The sequence below is a fragment of the Camellia sinensis genome, chromosome 1, assembly GCF_055761805.1.
Source record: "Camellia sinensis isolate YWXY chromosome 1, ASM5576180v1, whole genome shotgun sequence".
Taxonomy (NCBI): Eukaryota; Viridiplantae; Streptophyta; class Magnoliopsida; order Ericales; family Theaceae; genus Camellia; species Camellia sinensis.
In genome coordinates this window covers 183,116,598-183,127,037 of record NC_138961.1, presented here as the reverse complement: position 1 = coordinate 183,127,037, position 10,440 = coordinate 183,116,598, and positions in this window count along the sequence as shown.

Below are 10,440 nucleotides of genomic sequence, written 5' to 3'. Positions count from 1 at the left end.
GTCAGACCCCAAGGTAGACCAGAGTAAAAGAAGCAAGGAAGAAGTGAACCATGCTACACCAAACCAAGACTCACCAACAAATAAAGACTGGGTACAATCAGATAGCGAGGGGCAGACAACAAATATGGACCTTGAAGAAAATACCAGTAACATTCTTGACCCCACGGCATCATCTGACCCCTCAACTTACTGGAAGCTGTTCGTCGGAGAGATGTGGAAGCTCTTTGTAGATGAAGTATCCAACAGGCATGGCACAGGACTTGGCATAGTCATCATCTCACCAGACCGCCTAGTTGTGGAGTAAGTAGTCAACCTTGGCTTCCCAGCATCAAACAACGAAGCAGAGTATGAAGCACTTCTTGCAGGTCTCAAATCAGCATTCTACATGAAGACCACCGAGCTAATGGTTTACAGTGACTCACAACTGGTGGTAAACCAAATTTCAAGCGACTACGAAGCAAATGATGACAGGATAGCTAAGTACCAAGACTTAGTCAGAAAAGAGATCAAGAAATTTGAAGTAGTAAGAATAAAACAGATTGGCAAGGAGGAAAACAGCAGAGCAGACGAACTAGCAGGCTTTGCTTCAATGGCAAATACATTCATCCCTCATCCGCTGTTAATCGATTACCTACCAAGACCAAGCATTGAAGACCCCGAAGCAGAAGAGGTATGTTGCGCCGAACTAGGCCCCTCATGGATGGATCCCATCATACTGTTCTTAAAAGACGGCATTTTACCGAAAGAAAAGAAAGAAGCTAACAAAATTAGAGCAAAGTCGCAGCGATTTTGGCTCTCCCCTTCTATGGCATTGTACAAAAGGTCATTCTCATGACCTTATCTAAAGTGTGTTCACCCCGACAAAGTGGAAGCATTCCTGTTTGAGATACACGAAGGGGTGTGCGGAAGCCACCAAAGAGGAAGATTGTTGGCTTACAGAGCTATTTCATAAGGATACTGGTGGCCATACATGCAGGCAGAATCGGAGAAGTATGTGAAGAAGTGTGAGAAATGTCAGAAGTTCGCACACCAAATACATCAGCCAGCCAGAGAGCTCCTACCATTGACCAGTCCATGGCCCTTCGCAATGTAGGGCTTGGACTTAGTAGGACCACTTCCAATAGTACCCGAAAATAGGAAGTTCTTTCTTGCAGTAACAAACTACTTCACAAAGTGTGTGGAAGCAGAAGCATTGGCATCAATCAAGGAAAAAGATGTAAAGAAGTTCGTCTGGAAGAATATCATCACTCGGTTCGGCATACCTAAAGCCCTAATATCAGACAACGACACTCAGTTTGATAGCAGAATCTTTAGAGGCTTTTGTGCAGAATACAAGATAGAGTTCTACAATTCTACACCGGTATATCCCCAAGCAAATGGCCAAGCAGAAGCATTAAACAAGGTTGTCTTGGATGGATTGAAGAAGAGGTTAGAAAAAGCAAAAAGCAAGTGGGCTGAGGAACTGTCTCATGTTCTGTGGGCTTACCGTACCACACCTTGGCGATCAACTGGAGAGACACCATTCTCTTTGACCTATGGCATGGAGGTAGTAATCCCACTGGAAGTTGGTCTCTTTACAATTAGAAGCGAAAATTTTGATCCAGACTTGAATGGAGAAGCTATAGCATTGGAGCTCGACCTCGCTGAAGAAAGAAGAGAAAGAGCACTGGTTCACATTGCCTCGTACTAACAAGAGTTGTCTAGAAAGTATAACAAAACAGTAGATCCAAGACAATTAAAAATCAGAGATTGGGTACTGCGCAAAGTGATGGGAAACACCATGGTACCAGGAGATGGCAAGTTAGGGCCTAATTGGAAAAGACCTTACAAAGTGGACGGATTAGCTGGCAAAGGGGCATACCACTTAGAAGATGAGGACGACAAAGCAATTCCCAGACCATGGAACATTGACAATCTCAAACTATTTTATTTTTAGCCTTTTTTTAGAATACTTGTAATTTTTTCCTTTCTCAATAAAATAAGTAGTTTCTTTTCAGTATAGTTGTTTCCTTCTGTAAAAGATCGTTTTAGTGAGTTAGGGACATTAAAAGCACAGTTAGCCGGAATAACCAACTATGCATCCTCCTAAGCTCAAGATAAGGATCCAGGCTGCAGGACGTTTGGTTGGAATAACCAAACACTTTACTCTAGGTTGGTTGGAAAAACCAATCTAGAGGTTAGCTGGAAAAACCAACACCCTTCCTAAGCCTAGGATAAGGATCCAGGCTGCAAGACGTTTGGTCGGAATAACCAAACACTTTATTCTAAATTGGCAGGAAAAATCAATCTAAAGGTTGGCCGGAAAAACAAACACCCCTCCTAAGCCCATGATAAGGATCCAGGCTGCAGGACGTTTAGTCGGAATAACCAAACACTTTATTCTAAATTGGCAAGAAAAACCAATTTAGAGGTTGACTGGATTAAACCAACTCTTGGTACTCTTCAGCCGAGGTAAGTATTTCGGCTAAAGAGTGGTTGGCTAGATTAAACCAACTCTTGGTACTCTTCAGCCGAGGTACATATCTCAGCTAAAGAGTGGTTGGCTGGATTAAACCAAACTCTTGGTACTCTTCAGCCGAGGTAAGTATCTCAGCTAAAGAGTGGTTGGCTGGATTAAATCAACTTTTGGTACTCTTCAGCCGAGGTAAGTATCTCGGCTAAAGAGTGGTTGGCAGGTATACTTATAGTTGCAATGATTAAGACCGGGATAAAGTATCTCGGCAAGAGAATGTTGTACCTCATCCAAGACTTCAGTTAGAAAGTAAAGTACAAACATAGAGATCAATCAAAATAAGAATTGGAACAAAAGAGCAGACTTCATTGAAAATTCAAAGCAAGTACAAAGGGTGGGGTGTCAGCCCGGTTACAATCTGTGTCCAAAAGCAAAGAAAAGAAAATACAGAAATCAGGCAAAAAAAAGAAGAATGCAAAGTCAGGCAAACAGATCATCAAGATCCGTATCAAGTTTAACTTGCAGCCCGATTTCAGTTGGAAGCTTGGTTTCAGTCGGGAGTATGGTCTCGGTTGGAAGCACGGTTTCAGTTGGTAGTTCGACAGTCAAGTTTTCCACCGTTGGCTCCGACCGAGCCGACTGACAGGCGGGATCATTGACAACCGGGGTACCATTGGGCATGGTTTCTTCTTCATCTGAATCTTCAAGAAACTGTTGCTAAGTGGTAGTAGCATACTCCGCTAGTGAGCTTGGTATGACGTATTGAGGAGGATTGAAGACCTCGATCTCAGGCCCATGACCGAGCTGCACCACAGCACCCCTCCACCCGCATTTAAAGAAGAGATCCTTTGTAGTTTCACACTGCTTAATGTATAGGGCTTCACCCTCTTTAAAGCCCTGGTCCTCTGTAGCCTCCAGCTTCTTCTCAAGCTCCGTTATTTCGGCTTTCTTTTTTCCTTCTAGCTTGGCCAGCTCACGCAGGTATTTGTCTTTCATCATGGCCAGGGCCTTTTGTTTATCAGTATTAGCCGAGGTAACTAGTCCGGTTAGACGGGTCACCTCGGCCTCTAGCTCGGCCGTCTTCTGTTGACATTCTTTCAGCTCGGCCAATTTGGCATCCGCTTCTGCCATGGCCTGCCTTGTTGTTTTCCTAAGTTCCAACACTCGCTTGTGCGCGATGTGATTTTTCTGTATAGCTTGCAAAAGGATAGAGAGTAACTTTTTAAACAGAGCAGACAGTTGAGAAAATCAAAAAATAAAGAAAAAATGGCAACTTACCAACACCATGGATTTTGTGGACAAGCGAAGGGCCTTTAGCTCGGTCAGGTGGTCGTGGTGCCTCATGTTGGCTGGAAGGCAAACACCTTTAGCCAGGTTGAATGCCATCAGGTGGTCTTTCTTTGCGACCACTGAGTCAGAATCCGTGATAGCACGATTTCTGAAAGGTGATTTATGGAGCCCACTTGGAGGAGGTAGCTTGGCCAGAGTGCTCCGGTTGTGGGCTCGATGGAGGGCTTGGCAGAGTGGTTTGAGGAACCATGGTTTCATCTTCATCAACAAGACGTTGCTCGGTTTGGGTAGTCCGAGCACGTTTCTTTGGGCGAGATGATGAAGGTTGTTGAAAAGGAAGGGCCACCACGGTCCCCTGAGTTTGATCGGCTGGTGGTACCTCGGTTGGGTTTGTTTCGATCAGAAGGGCTCGCACGGCTCTCTTTTTGGCCATTTCTTGTTCAGAAGTTAGAGGAATTAGATTGATCTGGGCAAGGTTGGGTCTGGTTCAAGCGAAGCTTCCAACAAGAAATCAGTTACCTTGGTCTTTCGCTTGCCACTGTATCGGTAGGTCGGCTGAAAATTCAGTAACTCAGTCCAACTTCAGTTTGGATATCGCAGCGCGGCACGAAGTGTAGCTAGGTTGGGGTAGCCGTATTGTGACTTGAGAAAGTTCGAGTCTGTATAAAAAGAAGACAACTGTTAGTCCGGTTCAAATATTAAAAACCGAAGTAAAGAAAGGCATACAAAGGAGCCGAGATAAACCTACCGACTACACCCTTGTTCTAGTTTATTCTGTCACCAGGGATCTGGGCTTGTTAGTCCTCAAAATTCCCATATACCCAGAAGAAATCGTCGTCGTTCATATCTTTGTCCAGAGTATCTTTTATTATCTTTTCACGCCAGCATCTTATTCTTAAATAATAGACCCATCCATCTTCGGCGGATCCTATAGAATATTGGTTGAAGAGCTCTGTTAAGCCGAGGTTAAGACCAGCCCGACGATTTAGCTCGGCAATACCATTTATTATACGGTAAGAATTGGTGAAAATTTGGGTTGGGCATAGGTTGGTCTGCCTTAGAAATTCGCAGAGGAGAGGCTGAACAGGAAATCTTAGTCCGGTTTCTACTATGGACAATAGGGTAAAAGGAACAAAGCCACGGTTTTCCCATGGGGTGATATCTAGGTCGGCTAAGGTGAGGTGAACGTCATCAGGGATGTTATAATCCTTTCGGAATTCAGCCATACCACTAAGTGTGTTTACTACAAACCTATACTTTCCCATTTATGGTTTAAGTTATGAATAAATTATACTTGGGTATTAGCTTAGTCAGAGAATGGTGCCGAGTAGCTCGGTTAAGCGCTCAAAAGAGTGTCTAGGCAACCTAAGTCTGCAAAGTGAAAAACAAAGGTTAAGCATAGATCGTTGGACCGTGCTAAAAGAAACACAGGCAAGATAAATGAAGTCCTAGCTCGGCTATGTGAATTGCTTCATGTCTTAGCTCGGTTTGAGCAAGGGGTCTGTTAGCTCGGTTTAAGCGAAGGTTTGCTAGCTTGGTTTGAGCAAGGGATTTGTTAGCCCGGTTGAGCCTATAGGGGCAGCATTCTTAGTTCGGTTTGAACTAAGAAGGCTGGTTTAGCCCCGAGTTGTAGCTCGGTCATGGTCCAGGCTTTCAAGCATATTATTACAAACGTAGCACGGATCAATAACCTAGCTAAGATGAATGAAACAAAAGATGGTTTGACCTGATGAAACTACTAGTTTAGCGTGAAATGCTAGTCTAGTTGGTAGTTTGACTAGATTGACATCAACTACAAACAACTTCCTAGTTCGGTTATATTGTGATTTTGGATCAAATACAGTGTTCTACAGATTGCTTAGTGAAATACAAGTGGTTCTTGTAAGGTTTTTCCCAGAAAACGCAAGGAAAAGCAAAAATGTGTTTTGCAAAAGGCACATAAACAATATGCTGTGGATTGAAAACAATACAGTGTAAAAAGAGAACAGATTTGTGTTACTTACTAGGTTAAGAGGAAGGAAATGGAAGTAGAGTACAACAAGGACCACAAGCTTCATAGTTGCAAAGTTGAAGAACAATGGAGGCTCGAAGAGAGAGAGAAAATGAGGTGAATAGTGGTATGAATGATTCGAAAAAAGATCGAAGAGATTTGTTTTGGTGGAAGGCCCAAAATTTGGGCAGGATTATTCAAAAAACACGGGGTATGAAGACGGCGTGACAGCTGCCTTGAGCCAATCGGAGTATGCCACATGTCATTGGAATGAGAAGCGATTCAGTTGCTGTGATTGAAGAAACGTTTTGACCGGACAGCTAGAGCCCGGTGTGAATTTAGCTCGGCTGGAAAGGCTAAATAGTCTTAGCACGGTTGGGAAAGCTAAATAGTTTTAGCACGGCTATAAAGGCTTAAAAGTTTAGCTCGATTGTAAGACTAAAGTTTTTAGCTCAGCTGGTAAAACAAGTAAATCCCTATCATGCTGCGCAGATGGAATTAAGGGGCAATTGAGAGGATAATTTATACCTAAATTGGGCCAAGATGGGTAAATGGGCCAAGCTGAGTAAATGGGTCATTCTTTGGGCCACAGTAAGAAAGGTTGGATGAAAGGGAGCTGGTAGTTAGCTCGATCCGAAAGAACCTTGAAGTTTGTCCGGTCTAGAGAAGCTTTGCATATAGCCCGGTCACCATACTTAAAGTTAGCCCGGTCATGGCTTATCGTGGGTAGCTCGGTCAGAACCTTGCTGTTTGATTAGCTCAGTCTGATCAGACCATGGCTTGTACATGGAAAACCGAGATAAGAGCAGTGAAAGGAAGAACCAAACTAGCTATAGTTCGGTCTAGTCTACGGCTTAGCATAGCCATGCTTACCTCGGTCGTATTGGAATCCGACCATGGTGAAACCATCTCACTTGGTTTAAGTAGTGAGGGGGGTGTTGAAGGATAAGCATTATCTTTCAGGAGTATGACTCCTAGGAGGACTCTACATGAATGAGTAAAAGTCCTACTAGGATTGTGCCACGCGAAACCTATAAAAGCTCACAATATCACTTAAAGAGAGGTAACACAACTTTGATTCTCGAATACGCAGAGCTTTGTCTATTTGTCTATTTTTGCTGACTTAGGCATCGAAGAGGTATCTGGCACACACCCGCCGGGTAGCTCACGTTTGTGTTTTCAAGAAGTAAAGTGACGACGTACGGAGGAGCGCAGACTTGATCAACAGGGTTATACGAGAAGGTTTATTTCTTTCCCATACACCAGACAAACTTCGACTCATTGTCGTTGTCAGAAAAGTGTAGGTAATCAAATGGTTGCCACCGTTACCGTCAAAATATTGCCATCAAAGGGTTTTCAAAGTTTTGAGGGTAGGTATGCTTTGAAGGTGGAATTTGGGAAAGATAAATGGGTGGTGATGGAGGTGGGTGTTCTCATAAATCCTAACTCATAATGTAGTGGGTATGTAAGTTTAATTGTGAGATGAGATGTAAAATTAATGATATCTTTTGTAGTAATTTTATTTGAGGTTATTATCGTGATTAAAAAAAAAGATAAAAATTGGGAGGGTCCAAAATAATTTATGAGGTGTTAATAGTAGCACTCAAAAAAAATAATGTGGACTAAATAGAATATAAGTATGTGAAAAGAGAATTAGGAAAAAGTACCCCTTTATTACATAAATCTTTTTAAGTGTAATATATCAAGGAGTATTTATTACATAAATCTTTTTACGTAAAATATTACAGGAATAAATCTAAAATCAAGAAAGAAATCCCTGTGAATTTACTTATTTATTTATTTTTAGATAGGAATCTTAGGTTAAAATATGTAGTTTAATAAGTTCATGCAATAAACTCCTCCTCTCCTTGTATTTTTTGTTTTACCTATAAATAAATTTTAAGAGGCTCACCATTGGCTCATCTTATATTTCGGTTCTTCAAGTAAATATAAAAGTAATAAATCAGTCGTGAAGAATTTCTTTCCATTCATACCATTCATGCTGCTACTTTTCATTACAAGGAAATCTTTCTTTGTCCATTTCATTATTCAATATTTTGTAACGACGTTGTGATCTTTCTTTTTCTGTAGTTTGGTGGTAAGGACTTTGGTATTAATCCTAAGGTTCTCTGTTCGAGTAATGAAGGCAACCTCCTAAGCATCAACATGGTTGGTTGGTGTAAATCGTATACGAATTCATGACCTATCACTACATGAATTCAGAGACTGATTAATACCACCAAAGGATAACCCCAATAGGGTTAGGCCTTTTTTATTACATTGTATTTTTTTTTCCTTTTTTTCCTTTAAAAAATGGAAAAATAACCCCCTCCCAAAAAAAAATAAAAATAAATTATTCATGATCTTATTTCACTGATTTCCCTCCTCTCTCTCTCTCTGTATGTGTGTGTGATATATTATGACTTTGATTAAAGCATTGTGTAATTGTTAGGTGTATTACATAGTTGTGATAATATATTGTTGAATTTTTTTATATTTTGACTTTGATTAAACATGAGTTGTGTAATTGTTAAGTGTATTACATAGTTGTGATAATATATTGTTGAATTTTTTTATATTTGTAAATTATTTTATATTGATTGATAAAAAAAATAAAATTAAAAGCAAGTCTTCATCCATTGTGTAGTTAGATTGAGGGTATTAGTTCTCCTAAAACTTATCACAGGTGTTATTTAACAATCTAAACTAATTTTCTTTTATTAAATAATCTACACATAAAAAGACTGATATAAATTATAAAAATAGAATCCATAGTAAATTTCACGGGCCAAACAATATCCTATGAGAGACAATCCTCTCCCAAAATAAAAAGACTAAAACACGATTGGTTGGCTAATTGTTTTGTTAATTATTAGAAGGGCAATGATATATACAAACAAAATTTATGTACATAGTTCACAAGAAAAAATGATGTGACGTGGATTTTAATTGTTGTTTCATCTCAAAATAAAACATTCATTGTCTTTTTTTTTTAATCTTTAATATCGTGAGGCCGAGAGGTTGGTTAGATGGTTGTGAGTAGCAGTAGTAGGGATAGTCTGTACTATCTCGAATCTCTCTCGATTTCTGTCGTCTTTCTGTACCTTTAATTTCATGTTTTTTAATGAAATTTTTCTTTGCTGATCAAAAAAAAAAAAATAAAACATTCATTATTATAGTATATAGTTTTAAATATCTCATTGTCACATAATTTTAATTGAATTTATATATATATATATATATATGTTTATAAATGCAGGTAAGGAAACAATGACGGTGGAAGGGTGTGTGATTCGAATTCCGGCGCAAGGAGGCTTATTTTGTGACAAGGACCAATTGTGATACAATTTGCAAACAGCAGAAAGGCCGCTTCTTTAAAGGACGTTGCATTTTATTTATTTATTTTTTTTTTTGATCGGCAAAGAAAATCTTTATTGATGAGGTAAGAAAAATTATATCAATAAAGAGGAGCTTGGAGCTAAGAAAAGCACCAAGCTCCGGTTGGTGAGAAACCAACAAAAGAGAGAGGGAAAGAGGAAAGAGCAAAACATCAAAAATTGAGGCACAACAGCATCCTCAATGGACCTGCCTACCAGAACTGAGCAGCAGAACACTATTTGAACACCATTTGGACAGAACTGAAAACCTGTCTTCTCATTCTGAACTTCATAGCAGCCACAAAACAGAACCCACACATTCAGCCTCCTTCAATCCATTTATCTTCCGGATAAAACTGAACACCATTTGGACAACATAAAAACTAAAAACCAGATAAAACTGAAAATCTGCCTTCCCTTTCTGAACAACATCTGATCCCATAAAGACTATAACACAGCAGAATATCAGAAGCAGATGGACTGATTCAACAGATGAGCTCCAAAAACACCCAAAATTCACTCCAAAAACTCCCAACAGCATCCTGTCAGCAAACAGAGCTTTGAAACAGAGAATCTTTGATGATGAATTCACTCAGACAGAACAGGTTTCAGCCAACATCACTCAGACAGATCAGAGGAGCAGACTAGCTGATTAGAGCAGAAACAAACTGTAGATTCAGGAATGAAAATTGATTTGATTCCATTTGAAAACTAGATCATCAATTGAGAATGGGAAATTCCATTTTAATTGACACTTGCTTTTGTCAATACCCTTGCTAATTATAATTCCTTTTCCCATGAAACTAAAATAATAATGGGAGATTGCCCAATAAATACTATGTCTCGAATTTGTAATTCATATAATCTTCTTCTTCTTTTTTTTTTTTTTTTTTGTTTTGGTGTGTGTGTGATCTATTTAATCCTTTTGAATGTGTAATAACTCATTTGCCATTATAATCTAGGGATGGTCATTCACGGGGCTGGACCGACACTATCTAATAAGGAATTTTGTATCCACCAAAGTCCTCTGGCCCGAACATCGGGCCTATATAATCAACTAAAATGCAGTCCTAAATAAATTATAATTCCTAAGGCCGTCCATTAGACCATGTATATAAACTATAAAAGAATAAATAGATGAATAAATATCATAGTACTTGTTATTTTTTCATAAATAAACAAAGGCTGATGGGTCGTTACACACACCAAAACTAAACACAAAACTATACAAAATTCTTTCAGAATAATGGCAAGTTCAGGTATCGATCCACAGGGACAATTGTGAAATTAAACTAATTTAATTGTTAAATTCCTAAATTAATTTTGATGAA